The sequence below is a fragment of the Mobula birostris genome, chromosome 5 (genome assembly GCF_030028105.1).
Source record: "Mobula birostris isolate sMobBir1 chromosome 5, sMobBir1.hap1, whole genome shotgun sequence".
Lineage (NCBI taxonomy): Eukaryota > Metazoa > Chordata > Chondrichthyes > Myliobatiformes > Myliobatidae > Mobula > Mobula birostris.
The window spans coordinates 112,822,474-112,832,785 of NC_092374.1; the positions used below are offsets into that span (position 1 = coordinate 112,822,474).

Below are 10,312 nucleotides of genomic sequence, written 5' to 3' on the forward strand. Positions count from 1 at the left end.
TGAGTATATCTGTGCAAAGTCTAGCTCTTGTCAGCCTCCTCAGAAAGCAGAGGTGTTGGTGAGCTTTCCTGACTGTGTAGAATGTGCTTTGGGACCATGAGAGGTTGTATAAGATGTGCACTCAAAGGAGCCTGAAACTGCTTACAGGTTCCACTGCGGTGGTGCAGAGGGATGTGTGATGCAAGTTCTCCTGAGGTCGATAACCATCTCCTTTGTCTTGTTGACACTGAGGAAGAGGTCATTTGCTGACACCAGACCTTGAGCACTTCCATCTCCTCTCTGTAGGTCGTCTCATCGTTGTTGGCAATGAGCCCCACCATGTGGTATCATCGGCGAACATGACAACACCATTACTCGGGTGTTTGGGCGTACAGTTGTGTGGCAGCTGAGTGGGCTCGACACACAGCACTGGGAGGCAACTGTGTTGAGGATGGTGGAGAGGGAGAAGCGGATGCGCATCCTGAATATCTGAGCTCTTTTGGTTAGGAAGTCCAACACCCAGTTGCATAGAGGTGTATTCTGACTGAGGAGTAGGAGTTTGTTCAGCAAGGTCTTTAGGACAATAGTGTTGAATGGAACATTTGATGATTAAATGCCAACCAATCTACTTACCAAGACAGTTCTCTCCATGATCCTGACTGCAGCCAAAGGCAGATGTTAAATAAGCACTCGATATACTGAGAGCCACAATTAAGATACAGCCTACCCCATCATCACCAGGTGCCGTGCCCAGTTTGAGCTTTGACTGCCATGGCCCACACACTTCTGTTTTGGGTCAAGTGGATCAATTCACTGGTATTCATTTCCAGTTCTCTGGCTACTGTCTCCATCATCATTTGTCTTTGCCTTCCTCTTGCTTTCTTCCCTTCAATCTTTCCCATAATTACCATACATTCTAACTCCTCTTTCCTAATCACATGTCCAATGAAATTGCGTTGCCTTTTCATGATCTCATGCATTATTTCTCTTTTTGTGCTTGCTCCGTTCATGACATCCTCGTTAGATATTCGTTTTGTCCATAATATTCTTTACATCCTCCTCAAAAAACACATTTCTGCTGCTTCAATTCATTTCCTCATGTTACTAGATATTGTCCAACATTCTGATCCATATAACATAACTGGATAAAGTTTTGGATGAAGAACTACAAAACTTAATTGATATAGTTGTTGAAGAAAGTGCAAAAATGGGTCTATCAATTGCAAAAAGACAGAATGTATGGTGATATCCAAAAAGAAGGAGAATCCTATCTGCAGGCTGAGAATAAACAGGTAAGACATAAAACAAGTACAGAACTTTTGCTACTTAGGAAGCTGGGTGACATCAGATGGCAGGTGTGACATGGACATCAAAAAAAGAATAAGGATGGCAAAAGACACCTTCATGAGTATGAAGAGTATACTGACCAATACTAAACTAGGCATGACAACCCGCCTCAGAGTACTGAAATGTTTCGTTTAACAGCCTACCCCACTGCCATCCAAACAATTGTCAGGGACTTCAAACTTCAAAGTTCAAAGTAAACGTATAACGGAAGTACAAACGTTTGTACATATATGTCACCATGTACAACCCTGATATTGGTTTTCTTGAGGGCAAACTCAATCCATAATAGAATAATAATCAGTGGAATCAATGAATAACCACACCAACTTGGGCATTTACCCAGTATGCAAAAGACAATAAACTAGGCAAAAAGAAATAAATAATAACAATAATAGTAAAGCAACAAATATCAAGAACATGAGATAAAGAGCCCTCGAAAGTGAGCCCATACGTTGCAACAATGGCAAAGTGAAATTGAGTGAAGTTATCCCCTCTGGTTCAAGAGCCTGATAGTTGAGGGGTAATAACTGTTCCTGAACTTGGTGGTGTGAGTCCTGAGGCTCCTGCACCTTCGTCCTGATGGCAGCAGTGAGCAGAGAGCATGTCCTGGATGGTGGGGGTCCCTGATGATGGATGCTGCTTTCCTGCCACAGCGTTTCATGTAGGTGCACTCAATCGTGGGGAGAAATCTCCACCCAATTATCATCAATATTTCATCTGCAGCCCCAGGGGTCCCCACAAACTCGACCACTGTTACACTACGATTAGGAATGCCTACGGTACCATATTCTGGGAAATCAATCACTTCGCTGTCCTTCTCCTACTTGCAGACAGGCAGAGGCGAAAGAGCAAGGTGCGAGAGAAATGGATAACGAAGAGGTGGTCAGAGGAGGCTGAGCAGTGGCTACAGGATTACTTCAACTCAGTAGATGGTGCCAAGTTCAAGGACTTATCAGAGAACCTGAACAAATACACAACGGTTGACACGGACTTCATAAAAAACAATCCTTGAAGTAGGTGACCCCACAAAATCATTCAGAGTCTTCATGAACTGGAAGTCCTGGATGAACCATGAGATGCACAATCTGCTGAGGGCCGAAACAGTGGCGTTCAGCTCTGGCGATCAAGTTAACTACAAGAGGATTTAGGTACGACCTCCAGAAGCCATCTCACATGAAAAATGGTGATGAACAAACTTGAATTACTGAAGGATGCTCGACAGCTGTGACAGGGTTTGAATGCTATCACCTCCTAAAAATTGAAACCAAACGATAGAGGTGACAACAAGGCTTCACTCCCAGATGAGCTCAATGCCTTTTATGCTCGCTTTGACCATCAATACATGGAGACACCTTCATGAGCTCCCACAGCCCCTAATGACCCTGTGATTTCAGTCTGTGAGGCCAACATAAAAGCACCCTTCAGGACTGTGAACCCATGGAAAGCAGACGGGGTACTTGGACAAGAACTAAAGACCTCCGCTGATCAATCGGCTGGTGTGTTCACTGATATCTTTAACCTCTCGCTTCAGCAGACCGAGCTACCCATCTGCATCAAGCAGGCTTCAATTATACCGGTGCCTATGAAGAATGAGGTAACTGCGTCAATGACTACCACCCAGTAGCACTTACATCCACAGTGGTGAAGTGTTTTGAGAGGTAGGATGATGAAACATATCAACTCCTGCCTGAGAGACAATTTGGACCCAGTCCAATTTGCCTATAGTCACAGCAGGTCAACAGTAGATACCATCCCATTGGCTCTTCACTCAATTCAGGAGCACCTATGTGAAGATGCATACATCAGGATGCTCTTCATTGAATACAGCTCGGCATATCGTCCCCTCAAAACTAATCAATAAGCTTCAAGTTCTAGATATCAACACTTTCTTGTGCAACTGAATCCTTGATTTCCTCATTTCCAGATCACAGTCAGTTCAACATCTCCTCCACAATCTCCATCAAAGCAGAGGCATCACACAGGTACATCTGCAGAGCCAATGTTGTGTTCCAGGTGTCAGACGTGGGATTTCCAGGAGACTCCCAGCCTCCCTGATGGCCACATCTGCGCCAGGTGCATTGAGATGCAGCTTCTCAGAGGGAGCTTAGGGAACTGGAGCTGCAGCTCGATGACCTACAGCTTGTTAGGGAAAGTGAAGCAGTGATAGGCAGGAGTTACAGGGAGACAGTCACCCCAAGGCTACAGGAGACAGATAAATGGGTGACTGTCAGGAGAGGGAAAGGAGAACATCAGATAGTGGAGAACACCCTTGTGGCCATCCCCCTCAAAAATAAGTACTCCATTTTGAGTGCTGTTGGGGAGGATCTACCTGGGGGAAGCAACAGTGGCCATGCCTCTGGCACTGGGTCTGGCCCTGTAGCTCAGAAGGGTAGGGAACTGAAGAGGATGACAGCAGTAATGGGGACTTCATAGTCAGGGGAACAGATAGGCAATTCTGTGGATGCAAAAAGGAAACATGGATAGTAGTTTGCCTCCCAGATGCTAGAGTCTGAGATGTTTCTGAACGCATCCACAAAATCCTGAAAAGGGAGGGTGAGCAGCCAGAAGTCGTGGTACATATTGGTACCAATGACATAGGTAGAAAACTGAGCACATTTATTTTTCAACATAGTCCCCTCCTACATGTACACACTTAGTCCAGCAGTCGTAGAGCATACGGATCCCTTCTTTGTAGAAGTGGTCCACAGCAGGTTTGTGGCCTAAGGTAGAAGGAGATGAGTTATTAACTTCAAACTTTCTACATTATCACTCAAAGAGTTGAACTGCACGTGCATGTAATGAGAGCGTCTTGGACCTCCAGGAGGTCCACAGCAGGGGTGATTGATAAGTTTGTGGTCTAAGGTAGAAGGAGATGAGTTATACAGCTCTCGTTACATGCACGTGCAATTCAACTCTGAGTGAAAATGCAGAAAATTTGAAGTTAATAACTCATCTCCTTCTACTGTAGGCCACAAACTTATCAATCACCCCTGCTGTGGACCACTTCTGGAGGCCCAAGACACCCACTTGTACAACGAAGAGATCCATATGCTCCACGACTGCTGGACTAAGTGTGTAAATGTAGGAAAAATAAATGTGCTAGGTTTTCTAAAATTGACTCCTTCTACCTTAGGCCACAAACTTATCAATCACCCCTCGTATTTCAAAGGAAAAAGTGCTATGCAAACTCAAAGGTCTTAAGGTGGATAAGTCACCTGGGCCAGGTGGACTACATCCCAGAATCCTGAGAGAAGTTGCTGCAGAGATAACGGAGGCATTGCTTATGATTTTTCAAGAATCACTTGATTCTGGCATGGTCCGGGAGGGCTGGGAAATTGCAAATGTCACTCCACCTTTTAAGATGGGAGGAAGGCAAAAGAAATTATAGGCCAATAAGCCTAACCTCAGTGGCTGGGAAAGTGTTGGAGTCCATTACTAAGGATGAGGTTTCGGGGTACTTGGACACTAATGACAAAATAAGTTAAAATCAGCATGGTTTCCGTGAAGGAAAATCTTGCCCGACAGATCTGTTAGAATTCTTTGAAGAAGTAACAATCAGGGTGAACAAAGGAGAGGCAGTGGATGTCACCTACTTGGATTTTCAGAAGGCATTTGATAAGGTGCCACACATGAGGCTGCTTAACAAGATAAAATCCTATGGCCTTACAAGAAAGATACTAGCATAGATAGAGCAGTGGCTGACAGCCAGGAGAAAGTGGGTGGGAATAAAGGGGGCCTTTTCTGGTTGTATACCAGTGACTAGTGGTGTTCTTCAGGGGTCAGTATTGAAAATGTGCTTTTCACATTGTTTGTCAGTGATTTAGATAATGGAATTGATGGCTTTGTGGCAAAGTTTGTGAATTATACGAAAATAGATGGAGGGATTGGTAGTGCTGAGGTAGCATGTGATTGCAGCAGGACTTAGACAAGTTAGAAGAATGGGCAAAAAAATTAGCATATAGAATACAGTGTTGGAAAATGTATGACAATGCATTTTGGTAAAAGGAGCAATAGGATGGACTATTATCTAAATGGGGAGAAGGTTCAAACATCAGAGGTGCAGAGGGACTTAGGAGTCCTCGTGCAAGACTTCCAGAAGGTTAATTTATGGGTTGAATCTGTGGTAAAGGAGGCAAATGCAAGTTCGGCATTTATTTCAAGGGGAATAAAACATAATAGCAAAGAGATAGTACTGAGCCTTTATAAGACACTAGTCAGATCACACGCGAAGTATTATCAACAGGTTTGGATCCCATATCTCAGAAAGGATCTGTTGTCATTGAAAAGAGTCCAGAGGAGGTTCACGAGGATGATTCCTGGAATGAAGGGGTTAACGTATGAGGAGCGTTTGGAAGTTTTGGGCCTGTACTCACTGGAAATTAGAAGAATATCTTGGGGGTATCTCATTGAAACCTATGCGATGTTGAAAGGACTAGACGTGGTGGAAGTGGAGAGGTTGTTTCCTATGGTGGTGGTATCCAGAACAGGAGGACACAGCCTCAAAATTGAGGGGTGACCCTTTAAAGATAAAATGGAGGGGAGGAGAAGATGGCAGCGCAATGCAGCCCGCGCGGCCACTCCGAAATGATATCGTATTTGTTAAGTAGGTACCGTGCACAATCCTGATTTAATGGAGACAGACATGAGAAGCACGGAGGAACATTGGGAGAAATTTCTGAAATGCCCGCTTCACTGCTGCTGCTACTGTGCAATCGAGAATCTCTGGAGGGGAGGGCCCCAAATCCTCGGCTTTGCCTATTGCCTGTTGCTGGGGCCGGGAGGTCGAAGCGCTCGGCAGAGATGGTGTTCGGTGCTCGATGTCGGAGGACTGGTCGGAGGCTCGAAGTTTTCAGACGGACTCAAGAGTCGGCTGTGGTCAGGTGCTCCCAGGGCGCTGCATCGGCAAGTTTGCAGCGCTGCAAGTTCATGGCAGGAAGAGAGTTTCTCTTCCTTCTACCATCTGCGTGAGAAGTTGAGACTTCCGAAAGACTTTGAAACTTTTTTTTACCGTGCCCATGGTCTGTTCTTTATCAAATTACGGTATTGCTCTGCACTGTTGTAACTATATGTTATAATTATGTGGTTTTTGTCAGTTTTTTTCAGTCTTGGTTTGTCTTGTGTTTCTGTGATATCATTCTGGAGGAACGTTGTATCATTTCTTAATGCATGCATTACTAAATGACAATAAAAGAGGACTGTGTGTCCTCATAATCTAATCTAATCCAATCTAGTAATCTAAAGAGGAATATTTTTAGCCAGAGAGTAGTGAATCTGTGAAATGCTCTGCCACAGACTGCGATTGAGGTCAACTCCGTGGATGTATGTAAAGCAGAAGTTGATAATTTCCTGATCAGTCAGGGCATCAAAGGATATGGTGAGAAGGCATGTGTATGGGGTAGAGTGGGATCTGGGATCAGCCATGACGGAATGCAGGAGCAGACTCGATGAACTGAATGGCCTAATTCTACTCCTGTCTTGTGGTCTAAGGCTGTGTGCTTAACCCCCTGCTCTGCTTGTTCTACACTTATGACTGTGTGGCTAAGCACAGTTCCAATGCCTTATTCATGATTGCTGATTGCTGATCGTCATTGGCCGAATCAAAGATGGTGATGAATCAGCATATAGGAGGGGGATTGAAAATCTGGCTGAGTGGTGCCACAACAACAATCCCTCACTGAATGTCAGCAAGACCAAGGAAATGATTATTGACTTCAGGAGGAGGAGACCAGAAGTTGTTGAGCCAGTACTCATCAGAGGATCTGAGGTGGAGAGAGTGAGCAACTTTAAATTCCTGGGTGTTATCATTCCTGAGTATCTGTGCTGGCTCTAGCACGTAAGTGCCATTATGAAGAAAGCACAGCAGCCCTTCTACTTCCTTAGAAGTTTGCTAAGGTTCAGCCTGTAATCTAGAACTTTGACAATTCACTGTAAATGTGTGGTGGAGGGTATATTGACTAGTTGCATCATGGTCTGGTATGGAAAAACCAAAGCCCTTGTATGCAAAACCTTACCGAAAGTAGTGGATACAGCACAGCCCAACACGGGTAAAGCCCTCCCCACCAGACAGCACATCTACATGGGGCGTTGTCACGGGAAAGCAGCATCCATCATCAGCGACCCCAACACACAGCCCATGCTCTCCCTCACTGCTGCCATCAGCAAGAAGGTACAGGAGCCTCAGGACTCTCACCACCAGGTTCAGGAACGGTGATTAACCCTCAACCATCAGGCTTTGAACCAGAGGGGAGAACTTCACTCCTTCCATCACTGAAACTATGGACTTACTTTCAAGGACTCTTCATCTCATGTTCTCAATATTCATTGCTTATTTATTTATTTATTTATTTATTATTGGGTGCATGGTAGTATAGCAGTTAGTATGACACTATCGCAGCTCAGGGCGTCGGAAATTGCAGTTGAATCCTGATATCCCTAAAAGGAGTTCGTACATCCTACCAGTAGGATTCATGAGTTTTCTCCGGGTGCTCGGGTTTCATCCCACAGTCCAGTGGCATACCGTTAGTTGGTTGATTGATCATTGCAAATTGTCCTGTTATTAGGGTTAATTTGGGGATTGCTGGGCTGTTTGAAGGGCCAGAAGGAACTGTTCCATGGTGTATCTCTAAGTTAAACAAATAAAAAAATATTACTTCCTTTTTTCTCTCTTTCTTTTCTACATTTGCACAATTTATTGTTTTTTTTTTTGCTCATTGCTTGTTGTCCGTCCTGTTCAATGCAGTCTTTCTTTGATTCTATCATGTTTTTTCCTATTTCCTGTGAATGCCCTCAAGTAATGAATCTCAGCGTCGTATATGTTGACATATAGTATATGTAGTTTGAGAATAAATTTACTTTGAACTTTAAACGCCACACTGAAATCCAGAAGCAGCATTCTGACATCCACGTCCTTGTTTTCTAGGTGTGTGAGAGCCGGGTGTACGACAGGAGCTATGGCATCGGTTGTAGAGCGGTTCCGACAGTAAACAAACCGGTGATTGCCCAGTGTGGCAGGAATGGAGTTTTTGATATGTGCCATTACCAGCCGTGGAAAAATTTTCATGATGATTTGTGTCAGTGCCATCAGGTAGTCATCATTTAGTTCTGAAGGTATAAAGTTCTTTGGTACAGGGATGATGATGGCTGATTTGAAGCATGTGGGAACAGCAGTCTGGCTGAGTGAAGTGTTGAAGATGTTTAAGATGTATAATGTGAAAGGGGGAAAATTAAAGGAGATTTGGGAAGTAATTTCACACACACAATTGTAGGTAGAGGAATTCGACACCAGGAAACGTAGTAGAAGCAGATAAAATAGCAACATTTATGAGGCATTTGGACAAATACATAAATAAAAAGGGAATAGAGGGGTAGAGGCCATGTGCAGGCAGATCGACATTTTGACCAGAGCACACATGGTGGAACAAAGGACGATACTAGGCTGAATTCTTCTTTATTCAACCGTTCAATCATGGCACTGCTGAGATAAGTTCATCCATTCTGTTTGCATTGTTGTAACTTTCTCCATGCTTTGTGAAGCATTGGCATTTATAGTCAGTAATTCTTGAACAAGGAAGGTAGAAACACTGGGATAAGATGCATTTTCTAATTATAAAGCTTTTTGTATTATATTCATCAGAGTCCTTCTTATAAAGCCCTTGTGAGAAAAGTGAAAGAAGATTAAGCAGATTATTTACTTATGACTTGAAAATATTCTAACAAGATTGCTTACATTAGGGTTTCCAACTTGGAGTCCACAGACATCTTGTTGAATGGCATTGGTCCACAGCATAGAAAGGTTCTGAACCTCTGGCTTACGTTTATTTTGATGGTAATGAAATAGTTACCATTGTATAGCTAATTATTAACTTCAGGAGAAGGAAACCAGGGTTTCATGAGCCAGTCCTCATCAGAGATCAGCACCTTTAAATTCCTCAACCATATCATTTCAGAGGACCTGTCCTGGGCCCAGCACATCAGTGCAACTACAAAGAAAACACAGCAGTGCCACGACTTCATCAGGTGTTCGTGAAGATTCAGCATGACCTCCGAAACTTCAGCACACTTCTATTGATGTGTGATGGACAGTATATTGACTAGTTCCTGCATAGCCTAGGATGAGAACACCAATGCCCTTGGATGGTCAATCCTACAAAAATTAGTGGGATACGGCCCAGTCCATCATGGGTAAAGCCCTCCCCACCATTGAGCACATCTACAAGGAGTGCTGTTGCAGTAAAGCAGTATCCATCATCAAACACTCCCACCACCCAGGACATGCTCTCCTATCACCGCTGCCATCAGGAAGAAAGTACAGGAGCCTCAGGACTCACAACACCAGGTTCAGGAACAGTTATTACCCCTCACCCATCAGGCTCTTAAACCAAAGTGGATAACTGCACTCAACTTCACTTGTCCCATCATTGAAATATTCCCACAACCCAATGGATTCACTTTCAAGGACTCTTCATCTCGTGTTCTTGATATTTATTGATTATTTACTTATTATTATTATTTCTTTATTTTTGTACTGTGACGAGAATACACATAAATTAAGATGTTTGCTGGCCTGGGATAGCACCAGTGGCATCAGCAGTTGGTCTGCCACCTGTCTTCAGGGGAGGGAGAGGTAAGGAACAATGAAGCAGCATTTGGAGGTGTTAATGAAGGAGCCATCAGTCTGGGTATTGTTAAGATCGGCTCCCCCTTTGAACCCTAAACTGTTTGAAGTGATGGACAGGCGATCTGGAGATGTGTAATGAAGGGACGGGAGAGAGAGCTGTCTAGAGCGGCTCCCCCTTTGAACCCTGAACTGTTTGAAGTGATGGACAGGCGATACCCCAGCAGGGGGATAAAAAGGGACAGGTTCGCTAAGGCAACACACACACGACACCCGAGGTAACGAGACCCTGGAAGTGGTGCGCCTCTCACAAGTCGGTGGGAAGTACCAGGCCATAAACGCACAGGGTGGAAAGGTACGATCAGCGGGAAC

At 44.2% G+C, this 10,312-nt stretch overlaps 1 pseudogene; it reads right to left on the minus strand.

Annotated features, from left to right (window-relative positions):
• Positions 1-7,841, minus strand: part of LOC140198397 (DNA annealing helicase and endonuclease ZRANB3-like) — a 64,383-nt pseudogene extending 56,542 nt beyond the window's left edge.
• Between the last annotated feature and the right edge of the window lie 2,471 nt (positions 7,842-10,312).